General features: G+C 43.4%; 1 long non-coding RNA gene across 1 annotated transcript in view; it reads left to right on the forward strand.

Moving 5' to 3' along the window:
- The window catches only part of LINC02873 (long intergenic non-protein coding RNA 2873), a 41,442-nt gene that overhangs the window by 20,000 nt on the left and 1,653 nt on the right, over window positions 1-19,789 (forward strand). The gene's annotated exons all lie outside the window — the stretch shown is intronic.

Below are 19,789 nucleotides of genomic sequence, written 5' to 3' on the forward strand. Positions count from 1 at the left end.
TTCCAGGACTCTTTTCAGTGCTATTTTTTACTGAAATCCTGTTGCATTTGCTCATCCTCATCACTCTTCCTTTGCAAAATTTCTATTCCCTTGTCTTTTGTTCCATACCTCTGACATGGCTTCTCTTTCCCTTATACAGTTCCTTGCCTTTGCCTGCCCCTTAAATATTGATATGTCATATGTTCTCATTCATGACCAACTTCTCTTCTTATCCTTATCCCCTCTGGGGTGATTTAATCCACCTGCAAGGTTTTAACCATCACTTGTATGTGGATGATGCTCAAGTCTAAATTTCTAGCCCACATGTTTCTTCTGCGATTCAAATTCAACCTGCCTGAAGTGGATCTCCTCATCCTCTAAAATACACCTGAAATTCTCTATCTCATTTGATGGCACAACCATCCGTATAGTCACCCAAGATAGAAATCGAATGTAGTTATTGACTCTTTCTACTGTTTCTCTTTTCTCAGAAGCTCTTGAACAGTCTTTTCTTGTCTATCCCTACAGCCAAAGTTTTATATCAGATCCTCATTTTTTTTCTGCCCAGATAATAGAAACGGCCTCAGAATGGACCCTGCTGTGTCCAGATCCTGCAGTTCACTTTCTGCAGGGCAGTCAGAGTGACCTCTTTAAACTTAAACAAAGGATGTCACCACCCCCAGTGATTTCTCCTTTGACTACAGGCTCCATACTGGACCACGTGTCTCTCCATCACCTTCCTCTCCAGTGTCACCTCCCAGCACTTCTAGGCAGACCCCTTTCACTCCAGCAATGAGCAATGGCAGTACGGATGTTCCCCTACTCATTCTGCCCTGCACCCTGGAGCCCCAGCCCCTGTCTTCTCTGTCTCTCCCAACTCTGACCAAAGCTTCCATGTTCCTCCTTCAGGATTCCATACATACTAGATCCTACCAGATACAATTCCCACCCTCTACCCAGCCCTGCTTGCATGTGTTCAGGGGACCAGGTGTTCCTAAACGCTCAAGGACGATCCTCTGAAGACATACCTCACTCATTATGCTGATTTAGCAAACTTATTTTTCCCATAACATTTATTATTTTTAAAGTGATTGAAGTGCTATAGCATACTCAGTTCAGAAGACCTGGAAGAAAAAACATCACTCACCATCCTACTAGTCCTAGGGACTTCATTATTAAAATATTAACAGTGGAAATATTATTTCCATCACTTTTGTGTGTGTACACATACATATAGATTTTTAAGTAATGTGGTGTCATTCAAAATATATTGAGCATTTATCCTGTGCCAGGAACAGGCCCTACCCGCATTCAGCTATAGTCTAGTTGGAGAGTCAGACATTAATCAAAGAGTCACACAAGTAAATGCAAGTTACAACTTTATTGACATAGTTGAGAAACGCTAAGAAGGCGAGGCCATGGAGCTCTGAGGACATCATATAAAGAGAACTGACCTCGTAGGAGATGAGGATGAATGAATTAAGATTGAAAAGAAACTAGGAGTTAACTAACTCAGGAGGGTGGTGTATTGTTGAATTTCTGCATTGAAAGCTTCTTTTCTTCCTTTAGGGTTTGCACTTAGCAATAAATTGCAAACATTTTCCTGGTAAAAATTCTTTTGTGACATACAAGTATTTTAGGTATAATATTCAATCGTATGGATATATTGAAGTTTAATAAATCCCCTAACATCAGATATTTAAAAGTTTCCTACTTTTTATTATGAATTATGCTGCAATGAATATTTTTGCACATATGTATGTCTTTATGTATGTCTCCAATAATTTCCTAAGGATATATTTCTACAAGTGGGAGTGCTATGTCAAAGGGTGTGCATATTAAGGTTTTTGCAATAGGCTGCCAAATTGCTCTCTGGAAAGGCTCCACTGGTCTGCTTTTCCTTCCATCAGCCACAGCTGGGAATGCCTGCTTCTCGCGGTGGTCACCAGCACTGCATCCTTGCTTCCTCTGGAATCTTTACAGATTTTAATTACCCCCAAAATTGTGTCTTACTGAAGTTTTAGTTTTCATGTCTTTGCTTCCCATCGAGGCTGAACTTTTAAATAAATTTTTGGCAGTGCAAATTTCTTTTGCTAGCTGCCTATTTTATCACCATATTATTTTCAAATTGTCATTTCAGATCATCATTTTAAAACTGCTCAAGTGTTTGTTTCTTAGTAGATCACTGAGGGCAGAGGCTCTTTTTTTGCCCAGTGTATTACGTTAAGCCTAATCAGTACTAATAAGAGTATTTTTGAAGGTGATTTGGTTTCTAGAGCACCACCAGTTCCCTGACCAGAATGAGTGTGCAGAATCAGGATCGCTTCAGTCTTGTTATCCTAGACAATTGCCAAGATTAGAGAATTAATATTTTCTTTCTAGACCACATGATTCAATCATATGTACTATTTTTGCTTCTAACACTATATAGCTCCAGGTACCTACTCTTAAAGACCTTTTAAGTATCAGAAAGAACCGAACTTAGTGGTCTACAATATCTCTTCAATATTGTCTTCTTTAAATCTCTGGCTCCCTAAAGGTGGTAACAAACCCTGCAGTTCAGGACACCCTGGCTCTTCCCAGAGAAGGACAATGGGAATATATTGGGTAGCTGATGGCTCTCAGCTGTGGACCTGACATCTCTAGGGACTAGGGATTATCAGTCTTCAATGCCCAGAAGAAAACAAGAATGACTGAAAGGATATAAAAGCAGATGATGAAATGAATGACTTCAAGATCTGTGGGTGTTTAGCTGATAAAACAAATGATTTCAGGAGTGAGAAAATACAAAACCTGTCCTTAAATTCATTTTAATTATAACACACATTTTTCTTACCTAAATTGGATATAGCACTATGGATTAATAAAGGACATGATTTACTTTGCACCCGTTACTGTTCCTTGTAAGCTGGTTCATTCATTCATTCAACAACTCTCTAGTAAGTTCCTAACAGGAGCCAGATACTGTGGGAGGTGTTACAGACTCGAAGGGAAACAGGACAGGCATTACCCCTGCTCTCACAGAGCTTAACAGCGGATGAGGAACAGAAACTGGCTGTGCTCTGGGAGGACATAAAGTGTCGTGTGTAACACACTGACTTTGTCTGAGTGGCTTCATTTATGGTTACAGTGGAAGAGAAGGGTCTAGAAGAATTAGTGAAAACACTGTGTTAATGACAGTGCTGGTGCTGATAGAAGCCACAGGGAAAGATCTTTTGATAAATGGTAAATGTGAACAGATGCTGGATTTACTCAGTGATGTTTAAATTTTAAAACAGTCCACTTAAAACTGTATATCTTGATTGTCAAAATGTCTTCATGAAACAAACAAAAAACCCGTTTTGTTATCTTGAGTCTAAAGTTCTCCATCTTTAATTTTTCCCTTCCTTATGAACACATTATTTGTGGATGCAAGTGTTCCTGGCATGCTGCTAATGAATGATAGGACAGACTGCTTTGAACTCTATCGCTTGTTCTGCATGCCAGGTGCCAGTAAAGACCAATGACTGACTGCAAGCTGCAGGGAAGTAGTTTTTGGTTCAACATTAAGGTGAAGAATTTTGCAATGAAGGAAAAACAGAAAGGAGTTTTGTTTTGTTTTGTTTTTTTTTTTTTGAGCATAGTAGTGAGCTGTCTCTCTAATAATAATGACGATGCTGCAATAGCAGTGACCATTTTACGGTACACTTACTACCTCCCCTGTGTGTGCTCAAAGGTTTGCATGCATTATTTCATTTGATCTTCTCAAAAATAGCTAAGAGGTATTACAATCCATTTATATAGACAACGAAACCAAGGATGAGTGAGGCTGAAATACTGGTCCAAAGTCATGAAGTTACAAAGTGTCGGCACCAGGGTCTGGGCATGGGAGCATCTCCTCCCAAACCCCTGTTCTCAATTACTGAGCTATTCTGTCAGGTTTTCATCACTGGAGGAGTTCAAGCATAAATTGGATTATTGCATGAATGAAACTATACAGAGAGAATTCAAGCTTCAGATGAGGATGGAGGTCACAGGGCTAGTTAACAGCAAAGTCAGTAGCTCTAAACGTTTTTAATAATGGGTTTTGTTGGGAATTTGACAACAATCTGTGGGCTTTCTCAAAAAAATAGATGTGTGCACACAGGTGTAACCCATTACGATGTAAAAGTTTGAAGATGCTCATGAATCTTTTGATACCATCTTGGGGTTCTAGATTGAAAGCCCTTGCTTGAAAGACAGTTTTGCTCTGAGATTCTATAGGCAGCTACATGCTTTCGGAGGTGAATTTCCCTCCAAGTTATGACTACAGGTGTTGAGATGGTGCTATCACCTTGTGGCACTATGAGAAAAACAAAACACTGAGTCATCTCCCTTCCAGAAGAAAGAGAAGCCTTCATTCCACATTTCTCAAAGTAGGCTTTGTGTGCCACTGAAAATCTCTCCCTTGGCTGCTACAACTTCAGGTGCATTCAGAATGACTCAGAAATAGAGACCCAAACCATACGTACAGTCTCCATTCATATTATTATTTATGGGGCACAGGAGCCTGTCTCTCCCCAGCAAGCCCCATTGCCAATAAAGAAGTGAAGGGAGACTGGGGAGGAGGGGGGCGAGATCATGGAGTGAAAGTGTCTGTGCAAGGTAATATTTTTATATGTGGTTGATTTCTGGTTCCTGCCTGGCCTGACAGCGCATGTGTTTCCAATCGGGAATGAACACGTGAGCCCAGTATCTACAGAGAGGCTTATTGGGTGAAGGACCCTCCTCTCCTACCCTGCATTCCACTCCCACCCGCACTCAAGCGTATGGGAACTCTGGTCCTGGGAGTTTGGAAAACATCCCACAGCTGGCCTGGGCTCCCTCAGTCTGGCACCATCTCAGAAACATATATGTGTGTGTCTGTGAGTACATGTGCATTGTATGGGGGTTCACTGAAACCTTCTCCTTTGGACATTTGGGTTGCAGCCATTTCTGGGAGATTATGGATGCAGGTTAGGGCCTTCTGGGTCTGCTGGGGAAGGCTATTGTGTTTATCCTCTCCTCCAGCCTGCCTTCCATTTTAATGCATTGTTACATGCTTAATTGCTTTGGCGCTGGTCCTTAGAGCAGCTCTCAGCACAGGTTCCTGATGATTCTGGCAGGGAGGCTCTGTAGGGAGGTGGGTTTGCCAAACAGGAGACAGAAGGCCAAGGGGTGTGCAGAAAACAGGTTTTGCTTCTGGCCCTGCTTCTGCTCTGCTTTGGGCCCTCTTATCTCTCATCTAGCCTGTGGGAATAGCCCTTTCTCTGCCTCCACTCTTGCTCCCATTCAATTCATACTGCACCCTGCTGCCAGAGTAACCTTTGTCAAAGGCAAAAGTGTCATTATATGGCTTAAAAGCCTCCAGTGGTTTCCTGGTATCTTGTTAGAAACAATAATCACGATATCTTCTACCAGTTTTGGAGCCCTCCCTCCGTGCCAGGCACTCAGCAAAGGCACTTGCCATGCACTCCCTCTGATAATCTTTCCAACATCCCTGCCAGGCACAGTTTATTGTTCTCCGCACTTTACAGATGAGGAAGCTGAGATTGCGAGTATGTAACTAACCTGACCAAGGTCACAAAACTGGGAAGCAAAGACAGTGCATAAGGTTGCACCGCTCACACCCTGCCCAAGGGCACCCAGCAGCGGGAGGCCCGAGGAGTTAACTCCAGCCAGGTCTCAGCTGGCCAAGCCGTATGCCTCGGAGAGAAGCCCCTTGTCTAAATAGTCCTGTTTTCACGGAGCAACATGGATTCTTCAGCTCTTGACTTTCCGCCACCTGCTGTTACTGCTCTCCAGGCTATTCCTTTTGGTGCTGGTGTGACATGAGCTGCTAGGGATACAGAGGTAATCAAATATAGCTGCTCATCTTTGAAACTTATAGTTCTGTTTGGGGGGCAGATGGTCACAGATAGCTCTGTTTCCGTGGGTTAAGAATAACCATGAACTGTGAACAATGCATGGGAGCACAGAGGCAAGTCATCTTATCCGCCTTGGACTGGGAGTAGAAGAAGGGTGAGAGGTCCAGGAAGGCCTCCTGGAGGAAGGTGATGCTTGGGCAGTCTTAATACTGAGTCCCGGTTAGTCAGATGAGAGTGGAGGTAGGCAGGAAGAAGGCATTTGAGGCAGTAGGAAAAAGAGCAAAGCAGGAAGGTGTAAATAACACAGTGTACTCAAGGCTCTGTTTTGGAAAACAAAAACAAAAACATTGGTAAGTAAATTTGCAGTGGAAAAATGTTACATCTTAAGGCAAAACTTGGTTGGAGACTTAGATCACAGTAAACGTATGAAAACCCTTTGTACAAAATTTCAGTCTGGGCATGGTGGCTTACACTGGTAATCTCAGCACTTTGGGGGTCCGAGGCGGGAGGAGTGCTTGAGTCCAGAAGTTCAGGACCAGCCTGGGCAACTAGTAAGACCCCATCTCTACAAAAAGTTTTAAAAAAGTAGCCAGGCATGGTGGCAAGCACCTGTGGTCCCAGCTGCTCAGGAGGTTGAGGTGGGAAGATCGCTTGGGCCTAGGAGATTGAGGCTGCAGTGAGCTAGGATCACACCACCGCACTACAGCCTGAGTGACAAAGTGAGACCCTGTTTCAAAAATAAAAGATTACTGAAATAAGGACAGTCTGCTAAAGGCCAATGACATTTGCTATGACTTGGGCTATTCTGAACAGCAGTCACCGTGCTGCCAGACTTGAGGGTCTACCTTCGTTGTGGATCTGATGGGATATGGTGAGGTCATGAGGCTTGTATGAAGGCGACGCACCATCCACAGACCTTGGTTGCATTTCTTCCTCCTTTCTGATATCTTGTGCCTTTCAGATTTCACCTCGCCTGCCTTCCTCTTGCCAGATCCCAGTGATACAGAGACTTGGATGGAAAAAGCATGAGTCAGTCATCCACGTTAAGCTGCACATGATTTCTGGACAGGTATTTCTTAGACCGGGGCTTTATAGCCTTCATTTTGCTCACTCTGCGCTTGGTGCAAAAGCCCATCCTGCCTGCCTGACTATCCCACCTGTCCCTGCTCCATTTCTGCTCCAAGCTAACATCCTTTCACTTCTTTATCCTCAGGGTATCACTATATGAAGATTCACTCTCATTATGCCTTTTCTTTTCCCTTCTGTTCTCCCCCCACTTAAAAAAAATTAACCAAAGTAATGCATAAAGTGTCAAACAGTGTTACAAGACTCACGAAACCATTCCATGTTCCACCTTTTTTCTTCCCTAAGTCCTACCCTTGCGAGGGTGTCATTCCAACTCTCAGCATTTTTGCTGGGTGTTTATCTCTGTATTTCCTTACTCTTCTTGCTGTGAATCACACCACTGGCTCCCCACGCCTGCAGCACCTGCTACACCATTATCCTAGGGATTACCTTTCCCATCTTCTGATTCCAGCCCCTTAATCCTGAACACTTACTGTATAGACTGAATGTTTGTGTCTCCCCCAAATTAATATGTTGAAACATATCCTTATAGTGATAATATCAGGAGCTGAGGCCTCTGGGAGGTGATGAGGTCATGCAGGTGGGGCCCTCATGAATGGGATTAGTGCCCTTCTAAAAGGAACCCCAAAGAGCTCCTTCACTCTTTCTGGCATGTGAGAAAGCACGTCTAGAAACCAAGAAGTGGGCTCTCACCAGACACTGAATCTGCCAGCACCTTGATTTTGGTCCTCCAGTCCCCAGAAGTGTGGGAAATACATTACTGTTGTTTATAAGCCACTCAGTAGGTTATTTCATCATAGCAGCCTGAATGACTAAGACAATGGTACCTTTCTTTTTCTCATTTTATTCTTTCCCTCCCTGACTCTTTTTTGGTGAAGAAGTAGCTTCTTGAGAAAGGGTAGATGGGAGGTAAATTTTCAAAGAGGTCGATATTGTATTCTCACACTCGACTGAAAGTTAGGCTGGCTTTAGAATTTTAGGTTGGAAAAAAATTCTGCACTTAATTTTGAAGGCATTGCTCCATTGTGTTTTAGCTTCTATTGTTGCTCTTGGGAAGTTCGATGCAATTCTATTTCCTAAGTCATTCTATGTTAATTTTTTTAATCTTTCTCTGGAAGCTTTCCGGACCATCTTACTATCCTGCCCACTGTGAAATCTGATAGCTCCATGTCTTTATGTGGATCTTTTTCATCCTTCGAGGCCTCTTGCATTCTAGAAATTCACTTTACTTTTAGGGAAAATTCTTATATTCTTTCTTTAATTATTTATTTCCTTCAATTTTCTATGTTCCATCTTACTGTAAATTAGATATAACATTGTCTAGAGTTGCCTTCTAATTTCTTACCTTTACTGTTTTTTATTCTTTAACTTTTGGCCCCAGACAATTTTCTTCACTTTACCTTCCAATCCCTTAATGGCTTTTTGGTTTTGTATTTTTAACTTTCTCTAGAACTTTCAGTCCCCAGGACCTAGCCCTTGTTCTCCGGATCTGCCCTTCTTCTAATCACATCCCGTTCTTGGGTCTTCTCACCAGTATGAGGATGTTCAGAAAGTTTACTTGTAAAGTTTTTTTCTGCTCCTTCTGACCCTGTTGTGTGTGTGTGTGTGTGTTTAATTTTTCTGTTTATTTTAGTTTCTGTCCTCATGCTAGAGACTTTCATAAAATATTTAGTGACCTCAACTAGCCACTATTATTTTAGAGAGAGGCACTGAAAAACTCACTGGCAGCTCTGGTGTGGGGTCTCAGTTTGGTGACTGGGGAGTTTCATGGTGAAATTCTTCTGGTGGGGGAGCAGGAGGCATCTGCAACTGATGGTAGGTCTTTTCTTTCAGACCGGTCCATTTATCCAGGGAGGAGCTCCTGACTAGGGTGCAAGCCGACTTCTCCCGGCCTGAGTGTTTTGGTGGGATGTGTGAGCTGGGCGGCTCACTCTCAGCCCGTAGACTTTCTCTTCATCCCGCACTTTCACAGAGCATGGTCCCCGCTACCCTCTGTCATGCATGGTATCTCCAAGCCCACAACCTCCCTGTTCCCCTATTTCCTGCCCGTATTGTATTGGGAAGAAACAGATCTGCAGGTTAGGGGAAAGGCTGGGGGAGGCCTCTCACTCCTCCTAATACAGATTCTCAACACATTCTCGAACTTTGTTCTCCACCTTCAGTTCACTGGGTGCCACCCGTTTCTGAGCCCTTTTGAGGCTCTGTGGCCCAGACTGCCTTGCTTCCTGTCTCCTGTGCTGCAGTTCCGCCCCTCTGGTAAGTCAGGTCCCATTCATTCATCCATTTTCTATCGGCCAAAGTTTGGTTGTGTCTCCAGTCTGTTGCCATCTTCTCTCATTCTCTTTGTCTTCTCATGAGTTCAAAATTCCTACTTCCATTTTAATAGAGTTTCAGAAGAGAATGTAGATTGATGATGTTCAAGCTGACGTATTGAACTGAACGTTATTTTATCTCCTTTTCTTCTTCTGATTTTAATTCTTCTCCTAAAAATTACTTACAACAGCAGTAGCTCCCTTTTGAATACATTGGTACTGAAAAGCTTGCATGCATTGAATAGGTAGAAAATAGAAAATTCATATATTCTAGAATTGAGAAGGAAGAAAACTGGCCAAGGCTTTGGCGTCTGAAATAAATCCAAGGCAATACAAGGTCTCAACTCCCAAAGGAGGCAGTGTGGTCTCTTGGAGCATGACACTAGGCCGGTGGTCAAGACACTTGCGTTCCTATTCCAATTCCAGTCTTCCTACTAGTTAGCTCTGCCACCATGGGCAGGTTAGTTCTCCTCTCTGGGACTCCATTTCCTCCAGAGGACAATTCCTCTCAGTTCTTGACTTTCATGTCTGTGTTTTTAAGTTCTTGAGATTTAGCACTCACCTGAGGAATATCAGTTGCTGGGATGAAATCATGTGTGAAGGCAAACACCTATAAAAAGGGTCCTTGTTCCAGTGTAGTCTGTAAGTTTTATTAATTTTCCTCTACGTAGCCTCAAATAATATTCATTTAATTCAAAGAAAAATACTTTTTCCTATTGTCTCTGAGTAATTCCTGGCTTTGTTTTGAAATCATTGTGATCTTTGCTAAAAATACCATATTGCTGGGTAGTAGGTACTTACACAGGCAGTTCTGGCCCCCCGTTTGGATTTGAGTTCTTTAGAGACTCCTTTCCCAGCACATGCCTCAGAGCCCTCGCATGTGCTGATCCCCTTCTCTGGAACACTATTCCCTATCCTTTGCTTTGAGTAATTCCCACTTACCCTTTAGCCCTCAGCTTCATATCCACTTCTTTGGACAGGCCTTCCCTGACTCTACAGACTCCTTTGGCATATGTTCTCCTACTTCCTAATATATCTCTCTCTTTTTTTAATAGTTCATTTCACCTTTTAAATACATAGTGCTGCCTGGATATAGCTGTTGCCTCAATTCCATGGTAGGCACTCTTTCTCTTTTGCCTCTTATCTGCTAGGTACAAAGTTTGGCTTCTTTACAAGTTTCCATAAGAAATTAACCACACTGTGGATGTTAGTAGAATTTACTCAAGATTCGGAGGACGTGTCAGTGTGTTAAGCCCTGAAGGATGGGCCTGCCTGCCCTTCCTCAGCCTCCCTGTCTTTCTTCCTTCCTCTTTTCTCTCACAGATGCCCTTGGGAGCTCCACATTCTCTTCTCCTGAGCAGTGGCTCCCCTTTCTTTGCAGCTTTGGTGCCAGCTGACTTCTGGGCAGAAGAGTCTTGGCTTCCACACACATAAGAAGACAACTCTTGAAGATAGAAGGGAGCATGGCTGACTGGGGGGCCCTGTCCGACTGTAGTGGAGGGACACAAGGTCACATTGTGTGCAGGGGCTTGTCAGATGCTTCTGCAAGGAGGCACCTTTCAAAGGCAGCTGTGGCGAGGAAAGGAAGCTGTCTGAGAGCACAGCTGGGTGCCTCCATGGCTCCGTGTTCACTCATTCCCAAGGCCAGAGGCCTGGAGCCCACAGAAGCTGCTGGTCTTGGAAACTCTGGTGAGCAGTGTCCTTGGAATCCCAAGCTCCTCAAATCCCAGGGAATGAAGATTAGAAAAAGCCACAAAGACGTAGGCAGTGTCTATCATGTGATACCAAGCTGCTAGGGGACCACAGAGGAGCCACTAGGGTGGAAACAGGCCCGAGCAATTCAGCTCAGCTGTCTAGTCCCCTACTCCAATCTACTAGGACATGCATGAAGATAATGTAAACATAAAAATGGATGCTTAGGATGATGAAAATGATATGATGCACAGAATGTGTTTTGTCACAGAAATATTTATCAAGTACTACAGAAAATGTCTGATTTTAGCCATTTTGTAGGCTCAGACATGGGTTAGATATTATCTCTCTCCCCAAGAAACTTGAGTCTACCTTGTGAGAGAAGATACACATGGAAAGCTAGTCCTTCAGGTGAGCACAGCGGAGAGGCAGCATGAAGCAGTATGCCTAGCGTGGCATGCTTGGTTTCAACTTTTTACTTGGCGTATGATCTTAGCTTTGTCTTTAAAGCAGGAATGCTACCATTACCTTGTAGTATATTAAATATGAAATGAGGGGTCAGGTGCGGTGGCTCACATCTGTCATCCCAGCACTTTGGGAGGCCGAGACAGTATGATTGCTTGAGCCCAAGAGTTCAAGACCAGCCTGGGCAACAGGGCAAGACCGTCTCTACAATAAAATACAAAAATTAGCCAGACATGGTGGTGCATGCCTGTAGTCCCAGCTACTTAGGAGGCTGATGTGGGAGGTTCACCTGACCCTGGGAGGTCAAGGTTGCAGTAAGCCATGATTGTGCCACCACACTCCAGCCTGGGCAATGGAGTGAGACCTTGTCTCAAAAACAAAAGAAAAAAAATTAAATGAGGAAAAAACCATGTAAAGCACCCACGTCTGTATGAGGCATGTATTGAGACCTTAATGACCATTAAATCTAATTTTAATACATAACTAATAAGTGGTTAGATTTGTTTCCCAGGACTGCCATTACAAGCACCATGAACCAGGTGGCTCAAGCTATAGAACTTGTTGCTTCACAGCTCTGGAGGCTGAAAGTCCAAGTCTCAGTGCCAGCAGGGTTCGCTTCCACCAAGGGCTGTGTGGGGAGCCTGCTTCAGGCCTCTCTCCTAGCTTCTGGTGGTTTGCTGTCAATCGCGGGCTCTCTGCCTTGGCTTTTACTGCATCACCCTGATCTCCACCTGCATCTTTGCATGGTGTTGTCCTGTGTGTGTGACTCTTTGTCCAAATTTCCTACTTTTATAAGAACAGTAGTAGTGGATTAGGGACCCAGCCACTACAGTGTGACCTCATTTTGACTTCATTAATTACACCTGCAATGACCCTATTTTCAAATAAGGTCACATTTAGTGGTACTGGGGTTATGATTTTGATATATAAATTTTGGAAGACACAAGTCAACCCGTAACAGTAGTAAAAGAATAAAAATCTAGAAAAGGTGGGAGAGATGGCAACAGATCCTTAGTACCCAGGGCGGTCAGTGGAACCTTCTTAGATCACCTGGAGCTGAATCCAGGACTGGGCAGTTGGCAGGAACTTGTAGTGGTGGGCATGGGGGCACAGCAAGAAGAACGTGACGTGCAAGGACACAAAAGCAGAAATGTGTAGGCATGTTTGAAGGGCAGTGAGGAAGCCAGCCAGGCTGGACTGGAGAGTGTGGGCCAGGGAACACTTTGGAAGCCTTTGACTCATGAAGGAAGGAGTTTGCACTTCAGACTCTTGGCACAAGGAAGACAGTGAAGGATTAGGATGCATACCACTGAGACAAATAAGCACTTAAGACCCGAAGATGTAAATATTTTCTCTGGTTATTGAAAATGACACGAGAGAGCCGTATTACTAGTGCATTCACTATGAGTTACTTTACAGTAGTGAGATTGGATTGAGTGCACTCATTCCCTATCCACCCTGGTTCTCTCAGCATATATTTGCCCTCTTGGCTGGTTGAACGTAGAGGTACAGTCTCTGATCAGATGAGAGCTTATCTGTGATCCAAGTGACCTGATTTACATGGAGATCAGTCCAAATTAAGAGCACACACAGTGTTCTCAGAGGTGGAGGGAGGATAACAACAGAGGTCTGGCTGTCTGTGTTCTTCAGGAAGTGCTGGCAAGGAATAGGGAGCTCTAAGAGAGGAAGAGGTGGTCTGCTGAATGGAGAGATGGTAGAAAACACAAATTGCGGTCTCCAGAAGCTCAGGTTTATAGATGACTACAGCTCACTGCGTTTATCCTTGCTCCATTAGGATCTCAACACCTAGGTTATACAAGAACAAATGTCTCATGGAAAAGTAAAAATCTATCCAACCAATCAATTGTTTGGTCTATGTGATGCCAACTAAGTCAAGGGAAACTACTGTGTAACCTCAGTCTCCGGTTGCGGTGGCAGTAAGTCGGCACTGTCCTGATGTCTGGCACATCTGACACATCACTCAGCGTTGCAGCAACATCTGGCTCCATGCAATTCTTGTGGGCAATTTCGCAGTCACCACAGACAGTGTAGACTCGTAATTAACTTGTCAACACTCCCCACCAGGAATTTCCACTGGTCCTGGAGGGCCTAGCTCAGGGTGTGAGCTGCGGCGCAGGAAGAGTTTCTGGTCCTGACTCCTGGAACCAAGCCTGGCAGTTGTGGTGGGTGAGTGTGCTGGGACCAAGTCCGGTCCACTGCTTCTCTGTGCACTTTCAACTCTGCAGACTTCTCCTTAGAAGGGATCTATTGTTGGTTTTTTAAAGGCTGCTACTATAGATGTATCACAGAGAGAACCCATACTCAAAGCCAATGCAAGCTGACAACACTGGTCTAATGTGTAAGTAATTTGATTTGGTATGTAACTAGCATGCTTCATTGCATGTTGAAATACATGGGTGCTCCCCACCTGGGCTTCTTTCTTGAAGGTCTTCCACTCACTTGAGAACGGGATGCCACATCTGTCTCCTTTTTACAATGACCTTTGGCTCTGACTGTTCCCCAGCATTGAGAAGATGCATGGAAAGCCCACTTATTACTCAGCCCTTGATATCTAGCAAGCTCCAAATGGTAGATAAATACAACAATTACAACCAACCCCACAGTGTGCCAATTGTATCAGCGAAGGCTCCCCCAGTCTAGGTATTACCTTCTGTTTGGGTTTCTTACGAACAGTCAGGTCCAAACTGCAGCACTGATTGGAATTATCAGGGAAGGAAGAGGTGTTGGCTTCCCTGGTGTGGCCAGCAGTCATGGAATCAGCTGTACGTAGCGCTCCAGGAAGGGAGTCGGTGCCTTCCAGATATGACAGGGATTGGTGATCCCTCTTATTTTCTTCATCAGTTCTAAGTCATTCACTAGAAAGCTTGAAGAAATCTAAAGCTAGAAGATTTTATGGGTAGTAGCTGATAGTTTCTAGTTTTTCCCATTTGAAAAAATTTAGTTGGAGGAATAATCATTCCTCGTTTTGTTTATGACTTAGTGCCTTTGGTGTTGTGCAGTGAGAGACAGGAAAGACAGAAGACACAGTTCCTATGATCAGAAGTTTACCATCTAGTTGGATAAAGAGGGCATTCATACATAAACACAATAGCTACAGGAAAAGGTTTTCAAAACTTCCCAGGCACTACCCCAAAGGATTCACAGATTTAGTGCAATTCCTATCAAAATACCAATGATGTTTTCTGCACAAATGGAAAAATCTACCCTAAAATTCATAAAGAATCTCAAGGGACCCCAAATAGCCAAAACAATCTTGAAAAATAACAATAAAGTTGGAGGACTTATACTTCTGATTTTAAAACTTCCTACAGAGCTATAGGAATCAAAACAGATTGAAAGTGGCAGAAAGACAGACATATGTATCAATGGAATAGAATAGAGAGCTCAGAAATAAATTCTTGCATATATGATCAGTGACATTAAACAAGGGTACCAAAACCATTCAATGGAGAAAGAAAAGTCTTCTCAACAAATAATATCGGGAACACTGGATACATGCAAAATAATGAAGTTAGACCCTTACCTAACACCATATACACAAATTAATTCAAAATAGATCAAAGACCTAAATTTAAGAGCTAAAAATAAAAAACTCTTAGAAAAGAACATAGGGGAAAGGATTCATGACGTTGGATGTGGCAATGGTTTTTAAAGGTATGAAACTACAAGCATAGTCAACAAAAGAAAAAAACAGGTAAGTTGGATTTATTAAAATTAATAAATGTTGCACATCAAAGAACATGATCAACAGAGTGAAGAGGCACTCTTCCCCCATGGAATAGAGGAAAATAGGCAAATCATATATCTGATAGGGGATTAGTATCCAGAAAATATTAAAAAAAAAAAAACTCTTACAACTCAATGACAAAAACAACCCAATTAAAAAACAGACAAAGGATTTGAGTAGACGTTTCTCCAAAGATTATATAGATGGCTAATAAGCACATCAACAGATGTTCAGCATCACTCATCATTAGGGAAATGCAAGTCAAAACCACAATTACACAAAGTCATTAGAAGAGCTATTATCAAAAATAAAAACAAAACAAACAAGCATTGGCAAGGACATGGAGATGTTAGAACCCTTGTGCATTGCTGCTCAGAATGTAAAATGGGGCAGTGCTATGGAAAACCGTATGGCAGGCCCTCAAAAACTTAGAATTATCACATGATCCAGCAAATCTACTTCTGAAAGAATTGAAAGCAGGAACTCCAGCAGGTATTCATACATCAATGTTCATAGCAGCGTTTTATTCACAATAGCCAAAGGCAGAAACAACCCGAATGCCCATTGACGGGTGAACGGATAAACGGAGTGTGGCGGGCACATACATGGGGTATTACTCAGCCTCCAATGGCAGTGAGATTCTGATACATGCTACCTCCTGGATGAACCTAAAGATGTTACGCTAAGTGAAATAAGCCAGACACAAATGAACAAGCATTGCATGATTCCGTTATATGTGGGGCTGGAGGAAAGGAGGTGTGGAAAACTGTTGTTTAATAAGTACGGAGTTCAGTGTGAGAGGATGAAATGGTTCTGCAGGTGGATGGTGGTGACGTTTGCACAACCATGTACATGTGTTTAATGCCACTGATCTATACACTTAAAATGGTTAAAAATGTCAAATTTCATGTTACATTTCTTTTGCCACAATTAAAAAAAATGTCCTGAGAAATCCAAATGACAGAAGTGATCAGCCTGACGAAAATGGAAATGATGGCTCCCTGGGGAAGCAGAGTCTTCAGGGAAGTCATGACCGCAGAGGGAAGACCTAGGGGTGCTTGTCAAAGGCTCACAGTCAACTCTGCATCAGCTGTGTGTGGACAGCGCAGGGAGGTCTTTTCTCGCAAGGGCAGCAGGTGTTGGGGCTCTGGGCGAATGAAGCTGGGTGAACATGGGGCGGTGGTGTACAGTCTGCAGGAGGAGCGCTGGCTGGTGGGGCTGGGACAGAGCCCAGACAGGCCGATGGGAAGGGCTGGGTGCTGGAAGAGGGACCAGTGCTACTGTGTTATCAGAACAGTCTGGGAGAGAGACAGCAAGGGAGGAAGGCTGGGTGAATAGTTAGCGCCTGTGGCAGCAGCCCAGGCCCGAGGTATCAGGGCAGGGGGCGGTAGCAGTGGGGATGGGAGGCCCTGGCGAGCCTTGGCAGACAGGCATGATTCCCATCTTGTCCTCCTGGTCACCAGTGGATGCCCAGATCCTGTGCCTTGGGAAGGGCTGTGTTGAAACACCACTACCCTCTTCTTTTTGCAACTTTTTTGTTCTTCTGGTGGCTCCTTTTGTGTTAGGTATGTACGAGGACTAGACTGAAGGGTTTATCTGGGGAGTTTCTCCAAGTGGTTCTCTCATATAGTAAATGAGAAAGTTGGGTTAGATGACAGCTACAGCTCTTTCCTGCTTTTAAACACTGTGATTCATCTACTTGATGGATAATTCCTCAGTTCTTTCCAAGTGCCAGGCACTGCATGAGCTCATAGCTCATACAGCAGTGACCAAGAGGACAAGCATCTGCTGTCGTGCAGCTGCCTCTCCTGCCTTTGTGCCATCCCTGTTAGATGAACTCGTGTGTGCCATGGTGCGTAGCTCATACCTGGAAAGAGTAGATGCTACCCATGGTGCTCACTGCTTCTCCTGGCTCTAGGCCCCACATCGACTCATCCTTCATCACATTGTCACTTCTTACGTGTGCTGTTTGCCCACACACTTTCCTTTCTCTTTACATTTGTTATAATGCTAAACCCAGATCACCAGCAGACACCGCCCCAGCATAGCTGTGAGCTCACCAGGCTTGAAGCAGACCTGGCATTACTTAGCAACCGTGAAAATAGCTCCAGCAGGCCTCATGGGACGCTCGAGAACCTCATCCCTGGGGCGTGTGGGAACGGAAGAGCTTCAGTTGAAATAAAGATGCAAACAAACTGAATTGGTTCCCAGACATCATGCTTCATGTTGCCTGACACTCAGCAGAATGAGATACTTGTGTCCCGCTCTCTCAAGCACCAACCTGTACCCAGAAGGGTAGACCAGAGGAAGTAAGCAGTCAAGGCTGGAGAATCTGCAAGCTGTCTCTTAGGGATACACACACAGCTTCACACACAGACACACAACGATGTGAAAATCCAGCTGCACATGCATACCCAGTTCGGGCTGACTTCCTGATCCATCAGTCTGCATGGAGTCTGGTTGCTGTTTGCATGTCAGAGCCCATGGGTCATCGTGAGTGTTTGATCAATGAATGAGGACAAAAGTGGCTTCTGTCAGAGATGTTATGCAATTACATGTGATGGATGCTCGCTCGCCTCCCTTGTTCTTCTCCACTGCGCAAACTTTGTAATAGGTGGGAAGATTCAAAAGCCTTAAAGGCCAAGTGCCACACCAAGTGGGGAAGTAGGGCGGGTGTTAAGGAACTACTTTCTCTCTCTGCACCAACTGGTACTTCTGGTTTGCTTCTGGAGCTGATTTAGCTGTTCAGTTCCTGTAAAAGGTATGATCTTAAGGTGATGGAAAGAGATGTTTCAGCAGGAGAGCTATGCTGAGGAATTTTCTGCTGTATCAGGAGTAGAAACAGGGCTGAGTGAGTGATTTGGTGACCTCATGAGGGTTGCCTCCCCCCGAGATCCCAGCTGTGGAAGATGATATGATCAGGAGAACGGCACGTTGTTCTGACTTCCGGGTCTATAGAGGTCCAGTCTCCACCTCTGATTAATGATTCATCACAGCAGGAAGGAGTGAGGTTGGCCGGGCTCACATCTTGCAGAACGGCATTGCAGGGCCTGAGTCAAGTGGCCTGGGACAGAATTTTGGTTCTACCACTTACTGTCTGTGTGTCCAAGGCAAGTCTTCATATGTAAAATGAGACTAATGATAGCTCACAGGGGAGGCGAGAGATATTTGGGGCTGTATGCATGTGGTTAAAAGCCCAGACTCGAGCCAACATGACTTCTGTCACTATAACTTATACCCAACATGGTGTAAGTTTCTCATGCCCCTGTTCACCTTGAGTGCTTCTGCCTGGCCAGGTGTCACTGGCTCTCCTGTTGCTCAGTCGTGATGGCTTTACTTCTGCTTAATCACATCCTGTCTTTGGACAGGTTCTTTAATTCCCCTTCCTTGCTCCCCTTGGCTTCCTTCACACCTCCTTGCCCCAATTCTGTTGGCATCAAGTTACCTCTATTTTTCTGAGCTTGTAGTTGACTCCTAGCTTATTAGAAAATTACCTACATAGAACTTTATGAGATAACTTAATATTGCAAGGTTTAAAAAAATATTGACCCAATTCATATGAGCTTAGATTTAGTGCTTTTACTTCTCCAATCATTTCTCTTAGTCTTGGGGTTGGACTAGAGCCAGGATGCTTTGCTTCCAATCTTCTGACATTTTCTTCCCATGGAACTGAGGTGAGAATTAGGGTGACCCTGGATGTGTTGTGAGCTAGAGCTAACCCAGGATAAGTCTGGAATGAAACAGGGTCTGTAGAAATGGCTGTCTCCACATTCTTACCTTTAATTCACTCTGTATTTCACTCCAATTTGGCTTCCACTGTCACCATTTTACTGAAATAGTTCTTGCTACAGGCAATAATTATGTTGCCTTCCCCTATGAATATTATTTGTCTTTTTTCTGTTCTATTTTTAATATCAACTTATATCTACTCGAAGTAGAAGGTATATCTAATTATTCAAAATCTTTGTGGCTGATACAAGCACTAGAAAAAGAATAGTTAATAATAGTGAGTATGGGCAGTTTCACAGATTATTTTACTTTCTGGAAATCTAGAATCACTAGAATGTATTAAAGTTATAAAGAGGTTAAATTAACTCATTTTATTTTGGTAAGAACACTTAACATGAGATCTTTCCACTTGAAAAGATTTATGTGCACAATACAGTATTGTTAACTAAGGACAATATTGTACAACAAATCTGTAGAACTTATGCGTCTTGCATAATGAAACTTTATACCCATTGAACAGCAATTCCCATTTTGGCTAAACGTAACCACATTAAAATACTTGACATTGTCTTTGGTCATGAAGCATAAATGTATAATGGTAGATATATTTTAATCCTTATTCAGGAATGATATTTAAACAAAACGCTCCCTCAGTAAGATACACATGACTACACGTTAGGAAAATCACATTCTAAATTTTATAGAACACTCTCAAGTGATGTTAACAGATTTAAAAATAAGGACAGCCAATGCCGTCATATACATCTTTAAGCTGGGAAGTTTCTCAAGTAGTGGAGTCATATTCAAGAAGTAATATTTAAAATATAAACTCTTAATTGCGATTGCTTCTCTGTTAAGTCCGTCTCTTTCAGATTCTTCAGTTAATAGCAATACTCTAAAAATCTTCAACTGGG

This window comes from Rhinopithecus bieti, unplaced genomic scaffold, assembly GCF_001698545.2.
Source record: "Rhinopithecus bieti isolate Rb0 unplaced genomic scaffold, ASM169854v2 scaffold_6481, whole genome shotgun sequence".
NCBI classification, from domain to species: Eukaryota; Metazoa; Chordata; class Mammalia; order Primates; family Cercopithecidae; genus Rhinopithecus; species Rhinopithecus bieti.